Here is a 23,433-nt window from a genome sequence, read left to right on the forward strand (position 1 = left end):
TAAAAAGTTTTAAAAGAAATTGCTTCACACTCCCCCTTTTCTATTTAAATAAATGTATATTAATGTTATTACAAAACTTTCTTACCATTGTCCATTGTAAGCAGGCTCCTATTCATAGATAAAATGAAAGAACAAAACACACCTGAAACACAACAGACACTGTAAGTAGTGAGGACCTTGTGGCAGCATTTCAAGTGTGCAAGAGTCTGGGAGATGTGGTAGTGAATGTATTTTTATATTTTACATCTGAATGAAATAAGAACTACTTACAGTTCAAGTTAAACATGATGGTTTAAATATGGCTGTATATTCTTTAAATTCCTCTCACTGAGTAGACCTGTCCATTTTTCCCCTTATGTCTACTATTGTGTTAGCTGAAACAACTCAATTGAAGAGACACTGGAACTATTTTGACTTGATAAATTTATGCAATTCAATAAAGGCCATCTGTAAAAACCCACAGTAAGCACTGTATCTATCAATAAAAGATTAAATACTTTTCTCCTAAGACTGGGCACAATGCAACAATATCTATTTTATATTTCTATGCAAACTCTAAACGTTTTAACTGATATATGTACATGTATTATATACATATATATATATTAAATTCAAATATGGTTTATATGAAGAAAATTGTCAAAGTATATAAGAGGGTAGTTGGAACCAACCAGGAAGTGTATAAACTTCCCAAGATATAATGTCAAAAATATAGAATGATTAAATTGTTAGAAATTATGGAATAATATAATTTGTAAATATCAAATCATTTAAAAAGTCTACACCTTGAGTAAAAGAATATGCAACATCTCAGTAATCATTCACAAATGAAGGAGTGGGGCTGGCCCAGTTGCTCAGTGATTGATAGTATACCTTGTTCCTACAGAGGATGTGCGTTCAATTACCATCATTCATATAAGGGGGCTCACAACCATCTGAGACTCCAACTCTCTAGGTACCTTCACCTGAATGCACACACACACACACACACACACACACACACACACACACACACTTAAATATAAAAATAAATCTTTAAGAAATTTTATAACAAAATTAAAATTTCTGAAAGAATTGTGTATATATGTCTAAATAAAGTAACAGATTGTACACCTTCCACTAAAGCAATCTCCACTTTTTGGACTTAGGTAGACTTCTTTAAGGAAAAAAATGGCAATTAAAAACAGATAAAAGAAATAGAAGGAAATTCTGCTGCCCTGAAGTTAGCAATAAATTTATAAGTACAGTGAAAAATCCATGGGTATAAAAGGAGAAGAAAGGCAGAGCATGTAGGCCAGTGGTAGACTACTTGCCCAGCACTAGTATCCAGGTTTAATACTCAACATCACAAAATATGAGGGGAGAGTGGAAGAAGGGAGTGGTGAAAGATAGATGGATGAAAGAAGTAAATTGTCTCTGTGTACTTGTCCTAAAAACACATCCTTTCAATCTGCCCATGAGAAAAGCATTAGACTAATTCCAGTGACGACAGACTGTACACTGCAAGGATGTGCGCTCCTCAAGGCTGTCCAGGTCATTACCAAGGAGGAAGACTGAGGAACTTTTAGAGCTCAGCATCACATGATTTCCTGGAAGGGATCCTGCAACAGAAAAAAAAAATGGCATTGAGAAACAGCCAAAGAATCAGAATAAATGCACATTCAATAATAAAATTACATACTTAACAGCAATATGCCCATTTTATTAACTGCAACAAAGGTTACACTTTATTTTCAGAGACTGAGATAAGAAAAACTGAGTGCGGAGTTTATGGGGACATCTGCACTGTACTCTCAAGAGTTCAGAAATCTAAAATGGCTTGAAATAGAAATGCTATTTTTTAAGAGAATTGGTCTAGAAAATTTATAGAATGAGATTATATGTTAATGCAGTTATTACTATAATAGATAGGACTGGTAATGGTGTGTTATGATGACTAAACAGAACAATAAGGTGGAGCTTTAGAAATACATGAATACTAATAGAGTTGATTGATTTTTTAAGCAAAATTAGTAAGAAATTTCAAATGTAAGAGATGTTTTCAGTCTGTGGAGATGGGAAATATGGATATGCATGCATATAAAGTAAACTATGATCCTCATCTCACACTGAAGTTAACTCATAGTGCGGAGTGGATAATCTTGGTTGTTAACTTGACAAACCAGAGAAGAACCCTCAGTCTCACGTAATGAACTGTTTCCCCCAGATTGCCTCCAGCACAGGGTTGTGGGACATTTTCTTGATTCATAATCGAGGTGGGAAGACCACTATCAACATTTCCAGCCAGGTGGACCGAGGCTATATAAGGAAGTCAGATGAGCAAATCAGTACAAATCAGTAGGTAGCATTCTCTGCTTGAGTTTCTATTTCAAGGTTCCTGCCTTAGCTTCTCTTGATGATGGACTATAACGTGTAGTAGGAATTAAACCCTTTCCTCCCTCCATCCCTTCCTTCCTCCCCTCCTTCCTTCCTTCCTCCCTTCCTCCCTTCCTCCCTCCCTCCCTTCCTTCCTCCCTTCCTTCCTCCCTTCCTCCCTTCCTTCCTTCCTTCCTTCCTTCCTCCCTTCCTCCCTTCTTCCCTCCCTCCCTTCCTCCCTTCCTTCCTTCCTCCCTTCCTTCCTTCCTTCCTTCCTCCCTTCCTTCCTCCCTTCCTTCCTTCCTTCCTCCCTCCCTCCCTTCCTCCCTTCCTCCCTTCCTTCCTTCCTTCCTTCCTCCCTCCCTCCCTTCCTCCCTTCCTCCCTTCCTTCCTTCCTTCCTCCCTCCCTCCCTTCCTCCCTTCCTCCCTTCCTCCCTTCCTCCCTTCCTCCCTTCCTCCCTTCCTCCCTTCTTCCCTCCCTCCCTTCCTCCCTTCCTTCCTCCCTTCCTTCCTTCCTTCCTTCCTCCCTTCCTTCCTCCCTTCCTTCCTTCCTCCCTCCCTCCCTTCCTCCCTTCCTCCCTTCCTTCCTTCCTTCCTCCCTCCCTCCCTTCCTCCCTTCCTCCCTTCCTCCCTCCCTCCCTCCCTCTTTCCTTCCTTCCTTCCTTCCTCCCTTCCTTCCTTCCTCCCTCCCTCCCTTCCTTCCTTCCTTCCTTCCTCCCTTCCTTCCTCCCTCTTTCCTTCCTTCCTCCCTTCCTTCCTCCCTCCCTCCCTTCCTTCCTCCCTCCCTCCCTTCCTTCCTTCCTCCCTCCCTTCCTTCCTTCCTTCCTTCCTGAAGTTGATTTGGTTAGTGTTTCATTAAAGCAATAGAGAAGTAAAGTAGAAAAAGTGAATTGTAGATGCAAATACATGAAGCTAAATTATCAAACCTATAGGATAATTTTAAAAGTAGGTATATGAAAATAGATTGACGTTGGAACATGTAAAATACCTTCATGTAGATTTAGAGAGAAAAAAAAGAGATCAAACATTAAAACTTGAATACTGAATAAGAAATATGTGAGTGTTCGCTTCACTATACTTCAAATTTTAATAGGTCTGAAATTTTCAAAAATTAGCATTTAGGAAGGTAAAATTAGGGTCTGAATGGTCTGGAACAATCAATTTGACAATATTCTGGCTATGAAGAAAGATATCCAAGAGGAAGATACACAAAAAAATAGAGTAAGGTAAAAATGGAACTGAGATTCATGAATTTAACACCATAAGGGTCATTGGTGACTTAGATGGAGGAAGGATTAGACTGTGGTGGGAGAGTACCAGATTATGCATCTGTTCATTTCTATTCTTCCAGTGGCGAGTTAAAGGTCTTTACATGAAGCTTAGTCCAGGGAAATTCGAATTTGCATAATGTCCATGGTTGTACACAAATTATTGTTATTATACAGCAGCGTTGCATTAAGTGCCTTTCTCTGAGAGAAATTAAAACTATGCTCACTCAAAGTGCTGTGCAGAAATGATAAGCACAGATTTACTCCTAGTCACTTAGAACAACTCAGCCCTCCTTCAGCTGCTCAAACAATGGGCCTCCGTTTCAAAGAAAGAAGTGGAATCCTGATATAGGAGCCAGACGCCAATGAGTGGATAATATGTGCTTCTACTCTGGAAGATCCAAAGAATGTGAACAGAAAGAGTATAGGAAACAGGGCAGTAGCTTATTGGAGTACAGAGTTAATAGAGGAATAATCTAAAGTCCATTGTTTGGAATTTCTTGAACTGTAGACATGTTCTGCCTCTCGGTTGTGAGGAAGCTACCCAATTCTGAATTGATGAAATCTCAAAAACCTAACACACCCACTAGAAAAGATTTACTACCTGCAAATTAAACTTATTTTTCTAAGTAGTGGTAAATACGGAGGCCTGACTTCTGACACCGCCTGATTCAGAAAGTAAGCCACCTTGTGAGATGTGGTGAAAGTGGCTTTGACTGGTTCTCAAAGCAGAGCTGTTCTACCACAAACAGGACACAAGTGCATCAAGGCATTTACCTTGTTCAGGTACAGACTTAATCTAGCAGGTCCTGGACCCCAGCAATCCTGAAGTAGTAATTTCAGCTAGAAGCGACGTAGCCCATAGGTTGCTTAACAGTTAGCCCACAGGATCGGAGTACAGAATGTTGTTGCTTAGGTTCACGATGGTGAAGCACCACAGCACCATCTTCGGAGAGCATCTACCATAGAAGAGGATACTGTATTTCCTCTATGACACTTAGCTCTCAGAGCTCCTGACTACATAGGGATAGTGCTGAGGAGAGGGATGCCTATTCGCTTACTACTTTGAAAGCTGGTCCAGACAAAGAATGTGCAGATCTTAATTCCTGTGAAAAAAACATCAGTGGTTCTCAACCTTCCTAAACCTTTAATACAATTCCTCAAGTTGGGTTGACCCCCAAACCATAAAATTATTTTCATTGCTACTTTATAACTGTAATTTTGCTGCAGTTATGAGTTTTAATGTAAATGTCTGTGTTTTCTAATGGTCTTAGGTGGCTGCTGTGGAAGGCTTAGTAGACCCCAAAGAAGTTGCAACACACAGGATGAGAACCACTGGTGTAAGAGAAGCCATGTGACACAGCACGAAGTGTCCAATACCATCTGTGAACATAGAGTATAAATAACCCTAAAATACCTTCATTATGTAATAAGGAAAAATAAAAATTAAATAAACTTCACATTTTATTCAGTAGCTTGCTGTGAGAGGTTGAGGAATCAGATACAATTTACCATAAATAAAAGGAAGAAAAAAGTAAAAGCAGACAGTAATATATTTTAAAATAAAATAGATATTAGGGATTTTTGCTCACACACAAATGAATATGCAATTTAGGCAAACTTTTTAAATGAAAGAAAGACATTAGTTAGAGTTACCACAAGTAATATGAAATTTTCAAAAGGAGGTTTAACACTAAAATAGAACCAAAACCTTGAAAAATGTAAACAAACTCATACTCTCCAAAGAAGTGGGAAAGGGGATCCACAATTGAACTCGAGTTCCTGTTATACAACCTTTATTTGGGACACTGTGGACATCTGAGCAAGGAGGTAATTTTCGTCTTCTCTTTATTCTCCTAGTATTGAGGCCAACATCTTGCTCTTGAAATCAGAAATAAAACGCTGAATTTTACTTAGCAAATCTGTGATCTCAACTCAGCTTCTGTTACTATTATTAATGGATTCTGAATTTGGGTTTTACAATCCTCCTACCCCAACAAACTATAATGGCAGACAAAGACTAATACCCTATCTTCCTTTAAAAAAAAAAAGTATCCAGTCAATAACTCCATCTCACAGTCTGTTAAAAGAAGTATTCTAGCTTCCGAGTGGAGAGTTCATTGAGAGCATTATAAAATAAACAAGATTCCAGAGGCTTCAGGATTTGTATGTGAACATGAACTCGGGAACTGTCAAATGAATCTGTTCAAAAAGCCTGTCCCCACATCCTCGCCCATCACTTAACTGCTCCCTGGAACTGCGAAGGAGAACTGTCAGATGATGAGAAGTGTTGAAATACAAACCCCTTCTGAAATCCAGGTTGCATTTTTGCCAGATCTAAGTAGTTTTCACAAGTCTGACGAAGTAAGAGGAAATTTATTTTTTCTGTAAACAATGAAAGTGTAAAGGAAAGATACTGCTACACTTGCCCTGTGCACATGCTGACAGACAAGACCCTGGTTTTCATCAAGGCAGCAGGCACAGGACAAACAAGACAGAACCCGCTTGTACAAAGTCTGTCCGGTGACTGTGAGGGAGTGAGGTAAGAAGTCACTTTCCTAACGGGAGAGAAAAGAAGGATGAAAGGGTAGCATTGGAGACAGAAAAACAGTGCTATCATTGGAGCACACCCCAGGTTCTTATTGCCTTTCTCTCCTATTAAAGACTTTAAAACTTAGTGACAATTTCAAAATTATGTAGGACTGTAAACAGGCTCCATTAGAGTCAAACAGAATAAGATGACTGCGGGTATCAAATCAGGAGTATGAACGTCATGGCAAAGCAATGTCGATCTGGGAGAACGGCTCACCTCTCAAGCAATTATAGGTGATAGGAGAGGCATTCTGAGGAACGATGTTTCGGGGCATGAAGGATTTCAGCACTGATTGCAACAGCATGCACCAGACGAGGTCTATGTACCTACAATTCCTTCCCGTGACGGAAAATTTTGCCAGAAAACATGCTGTCAACACCTGGCTGCCCCTCTCTCAGGGTAGCTCTAGCAGTGTGAAGAGTGTGGGCTGGGGCCAGATGAATCCAGAAAGGAAAATGTACTCAGATGCTTAGAATCAGGGTAGGTGAACAGAGTTGGACTTCGTAATGGGGTTTGGTTTTTATCAAATATGTAACTTCATATTCGTGCTGAGTATAAATTGCAATTAGAACAAAAATAGGTAGGAGAGTACCTATTCACCACATGCAGGAGAAGACCATTTTAATGTGGACTTTGGCAATAAGTCAACATGTAAATTCTTCACAACATAGGATTCAGCCATACTCTACTTAAGGACAACACTAAATAAGGGGATACGGTTTTAGTGATCATAGAAAGAAATCATTGAATACAGGGATGTAGCAAATACCAGATACAGATGCCTAATTTCTAAATCAAAGGATAATATGAATGTACCTAGTAACCAAACAAGTGTTAAGCATGGCTACATATCGGCTCCTAGGACAGATGTGACAAGCACACACCTACAAGAAAACTACATTCTCATCCACATACTTGACAGAAAGGCCAGCAAGGACCATGGTCTCAGAAAAAGAATTCACTAAGGTTGGAAATAAAATATTAGAACTTCCTGTAGTGTTTATTTTTTTACCCCATGAGTAATAAGGTGTTGAAGCTAGTCTCATATGGAATATGCAAATTGGCTTGGATGTCGTCACTGAGCCCAAATGTGAGCCCATCACATGCCGTCTAGTTCATCATGGTGTCCCCATGCAACAGTGAGAGTTCAATAAGACAAGTGGCCTTTGGTCCTGTTGGAAATGTTGCAATTTAAGTGCAGCCATTGAGCAGATTGAGGGCTTTAATGAAATTCACTCACCCCATGTGAAAAAGAAAATTTAAAAGACTTTTGCAAAATAAAAGTCCATTTAGAGAAAGCAATTCTCTGGACACAGGTATAACTGGGCCAATGCAGGTTCTCTGTTTGTCTTTGGGGACCAAACACTTGGGACTTGGAAGATAATAACAATTTCACCCGTGCCAGAATAGTCATGTTACTTTCATTTAACCACAGGCCATGAATGTGTTAATATTATCTACAAGATACATACTAAAACCCAATGAGAAAAAGTATTGCACTAAAATCTATTCAACTCTTCATTCCATTTCGATTCCTATGACTGGCTAGGTTTCATAATATATCTACAATAGTCATAGCTGGTTACACTTGTATTTTAATGCAAGTACATAATTTACACATAATGTTACATACATTAGAATGTAAACTAATAAAAGCATTTTACTTTATGTCATGCACCATCAAAAACATTTGCAAGTCATTGATCTGCAAGGTATAAACTTTTATGAAACTAAATTTTATGAAACTAACACCAAGAATCAAGACTATGTTAAAAGGGGCATTTGAACATTTGAAAAGAAGTGCATATCCAATAAAAAAAAAATGCAATGGTCACCGGAAAACAGTGTTCTTTCCTGAAAATGCGACACACCTGAATTCAATACCTTTTAAACGAGTTTCTCACTTTTAGGACACAGAAAATATTATTCTGCCCTGAGCAAAATGCAGGATGTGATGGACGTTGCAAACTCCAGGAGACACCATCAGCCCGTGGTTCTTTACCTGCCTAATAAGGTCCACAATCAGCCAGTTCTCCCATAATTCACTGAATCCCAGTTAGTACCTTCCCTTCCTTCTTGAGCTGCTGGCAATTCCATTATCACTGCCACTGTCTCCTCACCAGACTTGTCTCACTCTCCTTTTCCTGGATTCCACTACTCAGCTTTCACACATGCACACCAGGTCTATACTTGAATCTAAAATCAAGTTCAGCTGAACAACACACAGCGATGTTCTCGACTATCACTTTACCCTCACAAGCAAGTGGCCCTTACTACCAGCCGAAATGGTATTCGATGTCCTAGGTTGATCCACCTTCTTTCCCCTTAGTCATTGTTTCACACCTTTACATATTTTAAGACATGAATAATTTCTCTTCTATCTTTGCTATATTGTCATGATGTTGTTTCCAACTTAAATAAGATAATTGAATTAATAACAGCCAACCACCTGCCCTATGCCCATAAACCCTATTGACTTGTATGACCACATGGAGAATGACCCAAGCACCTAAGTAGGATCTATCAAAATTAGGAAAACATGAAAATCTAGTTTATAAATGCTACAAGAGTCCTGAGTTCTACAGAACAGAACACTGGCTCTAAAAGTGGGATACTTTAAGTATGCTTATTTCCCTGATGGATTTAGGAATGGTTAATTTATAGTGTCATCTAGGTGATGCCACAAGGTACTCAACTCAAATATTTTCTGGGCATGTCTATAATGGTGTTTCTAAGAGAAATGACTGCTGGGGTCTGGAACTAACTCATGCCCGCTGTCTTCCCCATGCAGGTGGGCCCTGAACAGTCTGGTCAGCACTTGAATAAAAGGATGAATTAGAAAGAATTCTCTGCTTCTGCTTAACTGCCTTCCAGCAAGAATCCTGATCTTCTGGTTTTAGCCATCAGCTTCACTATTGGCTCTCTTGGTTCTCCATTCTTTCACTTGTAGATCTTGGACAGATTCCTAACCTCCATAATTATGAGAATCAATGTCATATAATCATTAAGGAGGTGGAAGACAGACACACAGACAGCTGCATTACCAGTTCTTATGCTCAGTTAGTATCCATGCACCAGCATGGTCTCCACAGCCCCCATTCCCACTGAGCGGTATTTTGAGGACCCAGTGACATCAGTGTTTGCAGTCAGTTGCTTTTCATGAGAGGAATTTCGAATGTAGGGAACCTGAATATTTTATAATGGGTGGTAAAAACAAACTCCCCTGACCTTCCCTCAGAAGGAGACATTTTCTTTATTATACTGAACGGTAAGCAAACCTGTCTTCTCTCCAAAGGGAGACAGATACTATCTAATATCAGAAGTTCTCTGCTGTACAAACATCCCTGGAAAATAGTCCAGTGCAAAAGGGCAATGAGTGGCGGCTCTCAAGACAAACAGAGATTGGCGAAATATATGGAGAATTATCTCCTAACATGGCTGACCCCTCTACCTGCACACCTGCCTTAGGGCCCCCTACTCAAGAATCTGTACTAGGAATTTCTCCTTCTCTCACCTGAGTGCCTGTATTCTTTACCAACTTGTTCTTATTTACATATATTTCCACATGTCAAAAAGAAAGAAAGAAAGAAAGAAAGAAAGAAAGAAAGGAAGGAAGGAAGGAAGGAAGAAAGAAAGAGAGAGAGAAAGAAACCATCAAACAACCTCTTCCACATCTCATCACCATTCTTATCTCTTTTGTGGCAAATCTCATGAGCATAAAGATCACCTGTATAAATGCACAGGCTCCCAGGCTTTCTTCTCCCATTCATTTTAGAACTCAGTTTACTTGAGCTTCTCTTCCCTGCCACTCTAACAAACTATAGTTATCAGAGAGCACTGCCAGAGGGTGCTGAGGACAAGTGTCTCTTTCTCACTTCACAGAGTACTGTTGGCATGCCATGTCCTCAAATGATGAAAGGAGTGAGCCAGTCATATGTAGTCTTTCATGGGAGCACTAACATCCCTCAATACCTAATGAGCTTTTAAAAGGCTCAATTTCCTGGGCTGGAGAGATGGTTCAGTGCTTGTTCCCATATCACAAGGATTGGAGTTTGAATTCCAGGACCCACATCAGACAGCTCACCAACACCTATAACGTTAGTTCCATGGGATCTAGTGCTCGTTTGGCCTCCACTGGTACCACAGACATATATGTACATATGCCCACACGTTCTGTGTTCATGTTCATTACTGTGGAGGTTAGAATTTCAAAGTATGAATTAGTTGCTGATATAAGGATCTGAACCATAGCAATCACAAACAACTTTTATGTAGCTAAAACTCTATGATCCATTGAGTTCTCCCTTTGATCTATCAGCCACATTTGACCAGTTACGTTCCTTATCTCTTATGACCCTACGATTCAGTGAACAGCTTCTACCACATGTTTCCTACCCTTTACACAGTCACTCTCAGTCCTCGTTCTCAGCTCCACATCCTCACTCTCACCTTTGAATGTTGAAGGGTACCAGAGCCCCATTCATCTGTTTTCTGACTATGCTCATTTTCCTGATAGTTCACCTAGCTTCTTTGTTTTAAATGCTATTGACTCAAAAACTGATACGTATAGTCCTACCTCTGTTCTATAGAATGCGATTTGTTGTAGAAAAACATTACGTCTTGTCCACAATCATACAGCATGTTAAAGAAGGCTTAAACATGTGATTTCCTTAGTTTTGGCCCATTGTTCTTACATTTAAAATTTCCTCATCTAATTTTGAAAGGTTACTTGATATATGGGTACTTTTTCCTCAGGATATCCATGTATATATTTAAGACAAAAAGTCTTGTTTTTTCCCTTTAATTAAATAAAATATCTATTGTGTGTCTGAATCTAATATTCTAATATTTCTAATTTACTTTTTACCCAAGGGCCAGAATAGACGTCTAGAACTTATACAATACTTTTGGCTTGACTCTCGGGATCAACTGATAATTTTTTCTCCCATGTTTCCTCAATTGCCACTCATCTCCAGAAAGGCACCCTCAAATATGAATTTCCATCTATGAGGATGCTTTTCCTGTTCCTGATTTTAAGGACTCTGATGCATTTTAAGCCATTCAAATCTGACAATTAAATTGAAAGTCAAAATCTGCAGTGAACCCCCTTGCTCAAGTAACCTGAATAATTTCATAATCAAACCAGGTTTATATTTAAGAACCTCCATTTCTGTCTTTATCTTTTGAATAACACCAAACTGTTCTGAAGATCTCAAGTGTCCCCTCCAGTCATTCTGTTACTCAGTCCTTATCCCTGCTTTGCTCCTTTTCCTTTCTCCTTTTTCTTTTCCTTTTTTTCTCTAAATCACCCTAATCATGTTTGGTTTTTATTATTTCATTGTTTATGCTTTCTATTATGCAACAGTTCGATGTCTCACCATTTGTTTTAGTGTGAAATAAATCAAGTTACTATCTGTGTATTGGTCCTTTTCAGCAGGAGATGAACAAAATACACCATGGCTGCAAGCTGGTAACTTGATGTTCTCTCTCAAGTGTCTCATTAAGGCCAGGAACCTGAAGACACTATGGAATGTTCTATAAAAGTAACTGTGATTTCAAATTTCATGTTGTCTTTGCAATAAGACCATGCACTTGCCTACTAAGATGTTTGCATGACAACGACAGTCTATTTTATAACTCCAGTATAAACCAGCATGAAACCAACTGAAAGTAAAGACTTTGGACATGATACCCATGTACATCACCTGTAGGAGCTTCAACACTCCAAGAGACGATAATTATTTGAGTGTATACCTATAGGAAATTTGAAGTGTGTTGCTGTAAAATTAAACAAAATGTAACTGTTTTTATCCTGCAATAGATTTGGCACCATAGTGCCCCAAGATACCTGGTAGATATCTTCATCTCAGTCAGCAAAGCCTCTCACCAACTTTGCACTATCCCATATCACACTGTCAATGGCTACTCTCTGAGCCTGGCAACAATCTCTACCCATCTAGTTCCCAAGACAGGTTACCACCATGCCAGACATACACATCCCAATTCTGTGGTGGGCTAGCTTGTCTAGCTACCACACACTCTCTGGAACTTAAATTGCCACATGAAAGAACAGGCAGCACAATAACCTCTGATCCAATTGATAATATATAGTTTGCTCATCGAGACATACAAAGCCCTGTACACATCCATCCCTGAAGAATATTCATAACAACCTGTAAATGTGCAAAGAGGAATCTTAATATCTGCCTCCGTGTTCTCTCCACTGCTTCTCTCTCCTCTTGCTCCAGTCTCCTCGCTCTCTAAAACTTTTCTCCTGCCCATCCTTCCTTTTCATCCAATGACAGGCCTTGTTCTATCCTGTACCTGCCTTCATCTGCATAATGACACCATCCTACAGAAGTGTCCTTAATAATTTTGGAAAGATATGTGAAAGTATATTAAAAATCATATTTTACTACAAGATGGGCAGATTATGGGCAAACGGATGGTAGAGAGTGCAAAGATTTATAGATAATATTCCCTGTCGGCACTGCCTTGCTTAGTCAGAATCACATATTAAGTTCCTTAACTTTCCCATCTTTGTCTTGAGTCTGCATACAATATGAAGAAAGAAAACTTTCCAGAATAATTTTTTTTAACACTGGGAAGTTCGCAGCTATCTCAATCCTTTCTGTGTTTCTCTCAGATTTGGAGAGAAACGATGGACGTGCATTAAAGAGCTATCTCATCTTGGGTAGCTTTCTATTCAGATAGCTAATAGAGCTTCTTCAATAGAAGTAACTATCCAGAGGACAGCTTGGGTTGAACCATATTACAGAATTGATCAAGACATCACTATGTTGTCCAGACAAAAGTTTCTTCCTTTAGCTCCAAGGAGTTAAATCAAGAACTAATGCTGAGAGAACCCAGGCAATCTATTATGTTTTACTTACTTGTGTATACTTGTGACCAAATAGTACATGACTCAAGGGAGGAAAGACACTTTTTGGCTCATAAGCATTTGGCCACATGCACTTGAGTAGAAGATAATGGTGGTGGGGACATGTGATAACTGTTCACCTCATGGAGGACCGGGAAGCAGAGGGTGACAGAAAGAGGCCTGAGATAATATTCCCCCTGCACCTACTAGTCTTGTCCTCTAACTAGTCCTCTAACTAGTGCACGCATCCCATAGTTTCCACAGCCCTTCAAAGTGGCACCGACACCTGGAGACTAAGTTTCCAAAATGTGAGCCTATGAGAAACCCCTCAGCTTCAAAGCATTCAAATCATCCATATAAACCCATGCTAGACATGGTAGGCATTTTAGCCCTCCAGTTCAGGTGGTGAAAGGAAGAAGTGAAGGAAAGGCGAAAAAAGGCTGCACAAAAACCTCCAACTCTGGAAAAATGGCAGCCAGTGTCTGGAGGAGGCTTTGCTGTTCTCAGCTGAGACGCAATCAGTCAAACAAACATATATGTCTTATGTACACAGTAATAATATGCAGATACATTTTGCGGGTTAACATTATTGATGGATCAAGTTAGCACAGTATATAAAGCACAATTTTTCTCTAAATTTTGAATGACTTAATACACTTGCCTACATAAAATATAACTGCATTCAAAGCTCCCTGAGCTTAAAACATTTCTTAGATGTTTCTACTAACCACAGAACATGGATATATCAAGCATGCAACACAAATCTTCAAGGAGGTATACAGGCAGTTTCACGTGACTCCTGAAACACGGGATGCAGATGGCGTGCATCTTTTTTAAGTAAATGAGGCAAAGAAATCTAGATTTTAACATTTCTCATTTGCTGTCTCAATAATGATGACGAAAGGGAGGGAAGCAGCCATCCATCCCTTGGACATGTTAGAGCAACAAAACACACTTTACTGAGGTGCGCTGTGTCTCCCCGTGTCTCACCAATCTCCCTGGCCTTTCTGCATTCCCTGACATTTCTTTCACACCTGTCCCCTCCCCCTAACCTCCCCTCCCTCCCACATGACTCTCCCCCTCCCCTTCTCCCTTCCTCTCTCTTCTAATTAGTCTGGGTCTTTCTTCCATCCATTCTTGTTCTAAGTAGACCAGCTCAGTCTATTGCTGCTAACACCTCTCTTCCACCTTATCTTTTTTTAGGCACAATGCCAGCTCCGCTTTTCTTGTGATTTGTGAAAGTCTTTCTTTCCTCTGTCCCTGCCCAGGCCTCCTACCCCCTGCCTAAGCTTTTCCTTTCTCCTCTATTATCTAGTGTGCTCTCTGTTATATTTCTAGCCCTTAAAGTTCACAGGGCTCCTAAGAAAGGAAAAGCACAGCTGTGGAGAAACAACAGAAGTTTGCCCAAAAACCAGTCCTGGTTATTTGTATCTAGTTTACCGTGTTGCTTCTAGACAACAGCTTAGTAGCTCAGAAGTCAGGGGAAAAGCCCTCTGAACATCAAGTGAAATTCCTGGAGAAAGCACTTGTAATGTTTCCTCTTAAGCCTCAGGGGCCTCCTCCAATTTCCAGCATCCATATGTTAAAACAAGACACATTTAGATTTTTTCCCCCTTGTCTGCTGGAGAACTAACTGGTCGCATGGAACTCGAAATAAGAATACAATTCCAAATGCATCCCATCTCGAACTGCAGCTTGTAATTAGGAGAAGGAAGTGTATTTTATTTAAATGAGATGTTTGTGGCCGTTTCTAGACATGGGGAAAGGTCCTCAGGTGCCTACTGTTTAGGCTTAGTGACGTGCAGAGACTCTTGGACAAACAAGATATTCCAGGAGAGATTTCTGCAACAGAAGAGACAGTTTGGATCTCTAAATTTGACCCACTTCTTTCTTAGATTTTCGACGATCTGGTTATCTTCACTGCTCCAGTCTTGATTGCTGTTATGTGTTGTGCTTTCCTATTACATCCTTTGTGTGTATTTTTATGCCTGGACTGGTTGTGTAGAAGCATTTTCTACAGCCTGCTGACACAAGATGCCAGGTGACTTTGCCTCAATACTGGTCAGCATTGTTGCTACCATTGCACAGAAAAACTACTTCCCGTGATCCCAAAACAGCATGAATATGTCTAAACCTCAGTAGGGAAATTGACCAACCCAAACTTAATTGTATCCCACCCGCTTCTGAATTCCAAATGTATCTGCAATATTCTACTCACCTTCTGACATGCGAAGGAAACAAAAATCTTCCTGATTATAACTGGGAATATTTTTTATTTGCAAAATCGAAATTACAAAAAAAATGAAGAAAAGAAACAAAAATCAAAACAAAACAAATGAACAAAAAATGCCAACCATGGTGACTCTGGGAATGGTAAACAAAGTAGTCTGCTTGCTCTAGTCAGGAGTCGTCACTTCTGAGACTGTGAAGGGAACAAAACTTTATAGACAAGCATTTTCAGTAAACTACACTTGAATTAGTCTTACAAGAAGGTAAGGCTACAGAAAATATGTGAATTCAAATTAAAGCACGGGGCAGCAAAGGATGAACAGAACAGACAATAAAGAAACAGACAAGACGAACTACAGGAGCCCTGCTGTTTAACAAGGACGCCCAAGCCCAGAAACAGTGAAGACAGAAATCTATACTTCAAGAATCTGTTGAAGAGAAATATCACCAGGATGAAGAAGGGGGCACCTTAACACTGGACAGCTTCTGCACAGCTGTATTTTGCCCTGTGAAATTCTGTGAAAACTGCACAGTACCAGTAATATTTAATTGTAACATAAAAATTCAAACATCATTTACTTGATATAGAATAGGGATAGTATGTAAATTAAGCAAGTTTCTATTCATGTCTTTTTACTCACATCTGTTGGCAGTTTAAATAGTTTTAGTGTCATTAATTGTTATAAAAGTGCAAGATTTGCTGTGTGCTTGCCACTTAGGACCAAAGGCACAAAAGTCTAATTGAACTAAGTAATTAGTAATTTGTCATTTCCTATTGTCAGCAATTACTTTCCATTAGAAATCCTCACTGAAAATTCTAATTTGAAGTGAGCTTTGCATTTTATTGCTGTCCATCCAAATTAGTTTAAAATTGACAGCTCCATTTTCATTTAAAAATTTAAAGATATTACATATGCTTGAAGAAGCGAGGCAGAGAAGTACATGTGCACGCATGTGTACACACCACACACACACACACCCCCCACACACACACACGCACGTGTGCACATACCCAGACACACATACTCATACACACACAAGCACATAGACACAAACACACACATACAGAGAAATTGCTAAGGCCAAGGAGATGCCTTTTATTTGCCGAGAAGGAGGTTGCTGTAGAAGCCCTCCCGGCCGGTCTCTGCCTCTGTAAGGCTACAGGTTTCTGAGTTTTACATTTGCACACGGCCCCCTGCTGAGCTGCTCTCACCTGCGCACTGATGGACAAGGGAACAGCACACTATTAGGCTTCTTTCTGGGGCTCCAGTCTCCCTCTGGGACAGGGCTGCTGAATGGTTTTTCATTTGTTCTTTCTTCATGCTCCACTGGCCAATCAGCACTCCTTTCCGTCAGTTCTGAGCACTGTGTAGAGCTAAGGGGGAGCTTCCATCAGCCCTCAAAAGTAATGCCACGCAGGTGATTTATCATTAGCGTCTGCCCACTGATTTGCTTTCAACTAAGGGAGACTCAGTGAGCCCGGCTGATGGTGGGTGTCTTTGGAAAGCTTGGAGCCATGTGTGTTCTCTGGATGGTCTTCTTCAGCTAATGTAGACATCGGTCTTCTTTAAAGCCCAGCTGGGCTTCTTGAATAAGTAAATCGGATGTCCAGGTGTCAAAATTTTTAAAGGGAAAAGTGGAAGGTATGCGTTTCCTGTCCACCACATTGTTTAAGTCCTCAACGATACCGTAGGTATTTAATTGAGAGGCTTGCGTAAATGTTCCTGTACAGAAAGGCCCACACACTTCAGTGAAACAAACAGAAGTTACCTGAAGAAAACCGTATTTGTGTATTTATTATAAAGTTGTTCGTGACCACATAGAACAGATCACAGTTATTATCCTAGTGTTAAAATTACATTAAAAGGTAAAGGACAATGAAATTTCACAGTTACATTTCTAATAACTCAATATTCGGAGTAGTGTTGACTGTCTATATTAATTCAAATGATCTGGCTTGCTGATTTATTTTTTCCTAAATCACATAAATCTTAAAAATGACTCATAACCCTGGAAACAGTTAGGAACTTCTCTCCTCCTTTTTAACAGGCACTGTAGTTATTAATCTTAGATCACACGCTTTACTTTCTCAGAACAACTCTTACATGGTGACTCCTTTTTTAACAGACTAGCCATACCACACATCTGTAACATTTAAATGAACATTAATTAATGCTAATTTACAATCAAAACCAATGTAGAAGCAAATTATGCTTTCTTGAGCATTGAAAGCCTTTACCGAGCCCATTTTTGTTGCAGAATGTCAGTGTGCCTTAATTACCTGCCTGTAAAAAAATATTTCCAACAAATCTTCAAAATGCATAGAAAACTCAAGAAACAGAATACTAGTTTCATTATAATTTGATTTTACTTGTAATAATCTAATGTGTGTCCTGTTTGCTTTCATTGCTGTACTAGAAGTCAAGATCGAGTTTTTATATGGGATCTCCTGAAATAAATTTTAAAAATTTCACTGTTCTACTGCAAGACTTTCTTACATAAATCCAGGATTACCCATACTATCTCAGTTTTATGTAAACTTACATCATTTAGATTATAAAACTGTTACCTTCATATGCCACATGCCAATACATCTACATAGTTCTAAAGCAATAGGTTTCATAGGAGAAAAATAAACCACAGACACAGACTCTAATTCCACTCATTTTCAAATCGTACGTAATTGCCAATAAGGCACTGAAGAGAAGAGAGAATTAAATTAAAAGTTCAATAAACACTGATCAATATGCTTGTAAATACCAAGACTATAAAATGATCTTCTCCTTTTAGATGTAGTTCTATCGCATGAACATGTTCCTTGTTTTGAAAATTGGGCCAATCATTTTGAAATCTAGTTAAATTTATTCCTAATAGGAATAAGCCAGAAGCCAGAAACCTAGGAAGACAGCCAGGGAGGAAAGGAGAGGAGGGGAGGGGAGGGGAGGGGAGGAGAGGAGAGGAGAGGAGAGGAGAGGAGAGGAGAGGAGAGGAGAGGAGAGGAGAGGAGAGGAGAGCAGAGGAGAGGAGAGCAGAGGAGAGGAGAGCAGAGGAGAGGAGAGGAGAGGAGAGGAGAGGGGGAGAGAGGGGGAGAGAGGGGGAGAGGAGGCGGAGGGGAGGGGAGAGAGAGAGAGAGAGAGAGAGAGAGAGAGAGAGAGAGAGAGAGAGAGAGAGAGAGGAAGCAGCAGCAGCAGCAGCAGCAGCCTGGTTTGTCAAACTGTCGCTGCCTCCTGCTTCAGCATTAGCTCACAATCAGCTGAATAAAGAACTCATCTGTGTGAGGTGTAAATAAATCACAGGCCTCAGTTACTTCACCACTGGCTGTTTGTCATTGAGGAAAATAATGGTTAATCAATGTCTAATCAATGAAGATGTGTAACATATTAGTTTGCAGTCCTTCATCATCCTATTTTCTTCAATTGCCTGGGGGTTTGTGTTCAGTACTTACACAATCGATTACAATTGAGAGTGATCACTCAGCTCGTGTTGAGAGCTGTCAGCTGTGCTTTCCAAGAGGCGGCTGTACCCTGGTGCTTAATATGAGATGCTAATATTTATCTGCAGCTGACAAACCAGGTTCCATGGTGGAAGGTTTTATGAGAAGCGCTTAAGTAACTAATTGTATCACTACATGTCACTTGATGAAACTAAACTTTTCCTGACTTCACAATAATCATAAGCATTACTGGCTTGCTGTGGAAAATTAAGGAAAATAGCCGCCTGCTTGAGTCTGATCATGCTTGCAGGGAAGGTCTAAGAAAGGCAACTACCGATGACGCCTTTATAAATAACTACGGGGGCTGGCGGAGGGGACCAGAGTCTTCCATTTTCATATAAAACAACGTTTTTCAACACACGAATCCTTTACAAGTATCTTTGAAAGCCCCTTAGTCTCTCACAAACATCACAGACTGCAGCATGTCTGCACATTTAAACTAAAAAAAAAAAGAAAAGAAAGAAAGAAAAGAAAATCATTTGTGACAGCGTGGCTTTATATTCAAAGAAGAACGTTAATGGTCAGATGCACCCATTTTCCTTACCACTTAACAAAAAGGCGTCCCCCAACGTGCATACGCAGATGGGAGGGGTATTAAAAGGTAGAGGAAGGGGAGAAACTTGATTATACCAACAAATTGTCACGCCATGGAGGCTTAGCTTGAATTACTGTTTTGGAGATTTGTTTTGGAAGTTGTGCTGATGACAATCATAGAGACCAATGTCACAAACTAATAACAATATAGTGTTTCACTCGAAGCCTTTTTGAATTTTGATAGTACTGATTTAAAAGAACAAGTTTAGCTGCCTTTTCGCTAGTATCAGTGCTAAGAGCGCCCTCTAGTGCCCACAGCTTTACAACCTCGTGGGAAGGCAGATGGATGAGTCGTTCATACTCAGTTCAAGCTCATTGACACTTGCTTTAGAGCCAACATTAAGGAACTTTAAAACGTATATCTATCAGTGAAAATGACCTAAATGCGCTCTTAAACTTAGAAATGCTTTAATATCACTCTGTGACCAACCATACCAGAAAATTGTTAAGTGATCTACAATTTTTTTAAACTTATAATAGAGCATTAATTTTATTAGAGTATTACTACAATGATACATTGTCAAATTTTATGGATATTTCGGGATATATTTTCATTGTCTGAATTTCTGGAATACTTAGGGAAATCTTAACCAATGACAGCATCTTAGGGAAGAAGGTCATCGCCCATTTGGTGCATTAATGAACAAGGAGTGTGGACGTTACATTGTTTCCAGTAACGGTGGAAGAAAAAAAAAACCTTTATCTTGCGTCCAAATGTTCAATGAATATCATTCGATTTAATAAAGAAGCAATTGTAAAGGCATTCAAAGAACAGCCCATCAAATGATGCATTTATAACTTTTGGTTTCTTTCTTTCTTTCTTTTTCTTTTTTTTTTCTTTTTTTTTTTTTTTTTGCAATGGAAAGAAACATTTTTAACTGCATTTAAAGTTGACCTATTATTCACCTTGCTTTGTTATAGTGAGTAAAGTAACCTTCAAATTAGAAATTAATAATGTTGACCTTCACATACCTATGTCATATCAGTTGGGATCCCCTAACCACTGTATTCTTTTTTTTCCCTCCATCTTTATTAACTTGGGTATTTTTGGTTTCTCTTGGTTCTCTTCATGTTACAAATAAAGGCACACACACACACACACACACACACCCTTTTGACTAAAATAAGCCTGACCCCAAGGGGGAAGCCAAGAGAATAAGGAGGGGAATATGGAATGAATGGATCTCTTTGAATTTTGATGAAGAATCTCAAAGTAGACAGCAGTAGGCGTAGATTCCATTATAAATGAGGAGTGTACCTTCCTGGGTTGGTGGACTAATGGTGCAATGAAGGAATCAGAAGCCACAAATTGACGCTGACTTTATGCAGCTATAAACTATGTTCATAATTGAAAAGCTGTTTAGCTCATCTGGCCTAAGGAGGAAAAAGAAGAAGAAAAATCAGTCTTCAAGGGAGGCAAAGCTGTCAGACTCAGAAAGGCTTGTGCTTAGAGATAGAGAAAAGGAAGTAATAAAGACCAAGTGGCTACAGGTGCCCACCGGATCCAGGAGAGAGATGCTGCCCACCAAAAGGCTAGGATTTCATCAAAATACATTTTCCTACTTTAGACCTAAATGTCCTAAAGAAAGAAGAAGAAAAAAAAAAAGAAAACAGTTCCTATCTTTGCATCCTCAGGTGTCCCCCCAAAGTTTACTAGATTGTTTCTTATATAGCTGTCTAGCAAAAAAAGAAAATCAAAACGTAATTTAAAACTGCATTTATAAATGGTCATTCTCTAGGCAAGTAGGCAAGTCAACAGTTCTGCATTGTCTCACGCAAAATTACATCAAGAATTGAAAAGGCATTGGTCAATGTTTCCTAGGGGTTTCTCTTTCCTACCACTCTCAACAGAAGGTAGCCAAAGCTGTGGGTCTGATAAGTTAGGCTCGCATATCTGTGAGCCTGAACTTACAGTCATCTTAAATGACATTTTTACCATCAGTGGGTCTGAAATCAAGCACAAACATTAAAAAAGGCAATCCAACAAAGGGGTATGTAAAAGATCTTCATCTACCTTGGCACCGACACCAGGGGAAGCGAGCTCATCCCACGGACGTCTGCACTTTGATACGCCAGCTGTGATAACGATGAAAAGTTAATGGAGTCTTATCTACATCAACCTGATGATCATAGACTTTGTTATTTTTTTATTATTTTTTTAAGGAAGGGATTTGTGCGGCATGAATATGAAGGCATATATTCACAGAATTTCTTAGATTTACGAGTACGGGCGCTACAAAGCCGTCGCTTCTCTGAGTAGATAAAGTGAGTCCCATGCAGTTACCATGTAGGGGTCTTTCAAATGAGACCACAAAATGGCAAACGGTTCCCCTTGTGTGTGGACATTAAAGATCCCTGAACCATTTCCAGAAGAGCAAGGGTTTAAGACCGTGCTGCTGTGCGTGTTCCTGGGACCTACCTTCAAGTCTAGCAGCCAGTGTCTCGCCACAGGCCGCTTAGTGCTTCAGATAGCCTGAAAAGTTCAATATATTTACTGAATTTATTTTAAAAATGTTCTACTGATGGCTTGAAAAAATCTTTTTAAAACAAAAAGCAAACAAAAGGTCTCTTCAGGTAAAGTTATATGAAATCCAACTTCCTTCCAAAATATTCGATTATCCCTTTTTGAACGTAAATGCCTCACTATTAATTTTATTTTGAAAAACAAAACAAACCAATATGTAATAAAAAAATCTTATAATCCATGATTCATGCTTTCCGATACAGGTAATGTAAAATAAATGATATAATCTACAAAACAATGACAAATGAGAGACTTGGGAAAGGTTATGGTTTGACAAGGTAACATTTTTGAGATCTGGACACCGATCAAATTGATGTACGTATTGGGGATGCGGTTCTCCCTGACAGTAAAGTCTTTACCAGTGTCTACAACATATAGAAGAGCCCATTGTGATGGCTTAACGTCAGCTTTTGTTCATGAGCTCCTTCATAACACTGAAACCAGGAAAATGATTTAAAGCAGTCCAATTTGTCTATTTCCCTTAATCTTTAACTATTCCCATACGTCTGGCTACATGATGTATGGCTCTTCATAAACCAATTTTTCAAAGATGTATACGACAGAAAAAAAAAGGCAGGCTCCTAACCTTTTATGTGTTGAACTTTATAAAGCTCTAGAAAACAGAATGCTTTCAGCTTTCTGAAAAGGGGGGAAAGTGTATTGGGAGAGAAAAAAAAAAGGTTATTTTTCTCTTTCCTTCTAATTTTTTTTTTTTTAGCAAATATTTACGGTCAGTAAAAGCAGGAAAGTGAGTAATTTCTAGGTGAGAAGGTGATTCCTGCTGTCCCATCTAAATGCCTCTTTGCATTTAAAAATGGTGATGGTCTTTATTTCAAAGCAATAGAATTTAAAATGGATATCTATAAATTAAAACCTTAAGCTTGTATGAGTCCACGGTGGGAGTATTGAGCTAGGAATAAAACCAGCCTGAGTGGGTGAGTAGATCAGAGGGAGTACAGATTAGCAGGTCTTCAATCTAAGGAACCCAAATCTTTACCTTCTCTAATAGAGGGAAAAGAAGAGTAATCAGAGAATTCATTCATTTTTGCCTATTTCAAATTGAATGCTCTGATATTTAAATCAGACCAGCCAGGCTGAGTGGTACAAGCCTATAATCCCAGGCTCCTCGAGAAGCTGAGGCAGAAGGATTGCACCCCATACTAAGTAATTTAGTGAGACCCTATCTGGAAGCAAAACCTTTCAAAATGGATAAGGGTGCAGCTCTCTGCTAAAGTGCCTGACTTACCTGAACAAGACCCTAGATTCAATGCCCAGTACTAAGAAACAGCAATTAAAAGGCATTTAGATTAATGCTTAATTAACTAACACCACTGTAAAGGTGGAAATGAAGAAGAATCTATCTCTTTGTGCATGGCTGTCACACGTATTTACAGGGCAGACACCTATTGTGTGCTTGGAGCTGGAAAAACAACTCTGAAGAAGATGGAGTCACGCCCTCTCCTCTAGGAGCCTGTATAATTTTAACTGAAAATTCAG

The sequence above is a fragment of the Rattus norvegicus genome, chromosome 3, assembly GCF_036323735.1.
Source record: "Rattus norvegicus strain BN/NHsdMcwi chromosome 3, GRCr8, whole genome shotgun sequence".
Classification (NCBI taxonomy): Eukaryota; Metazoa; Chordata; class Mammalia; order Rodentia; family Muridae; genus Rattus; species Rattus norvegicus.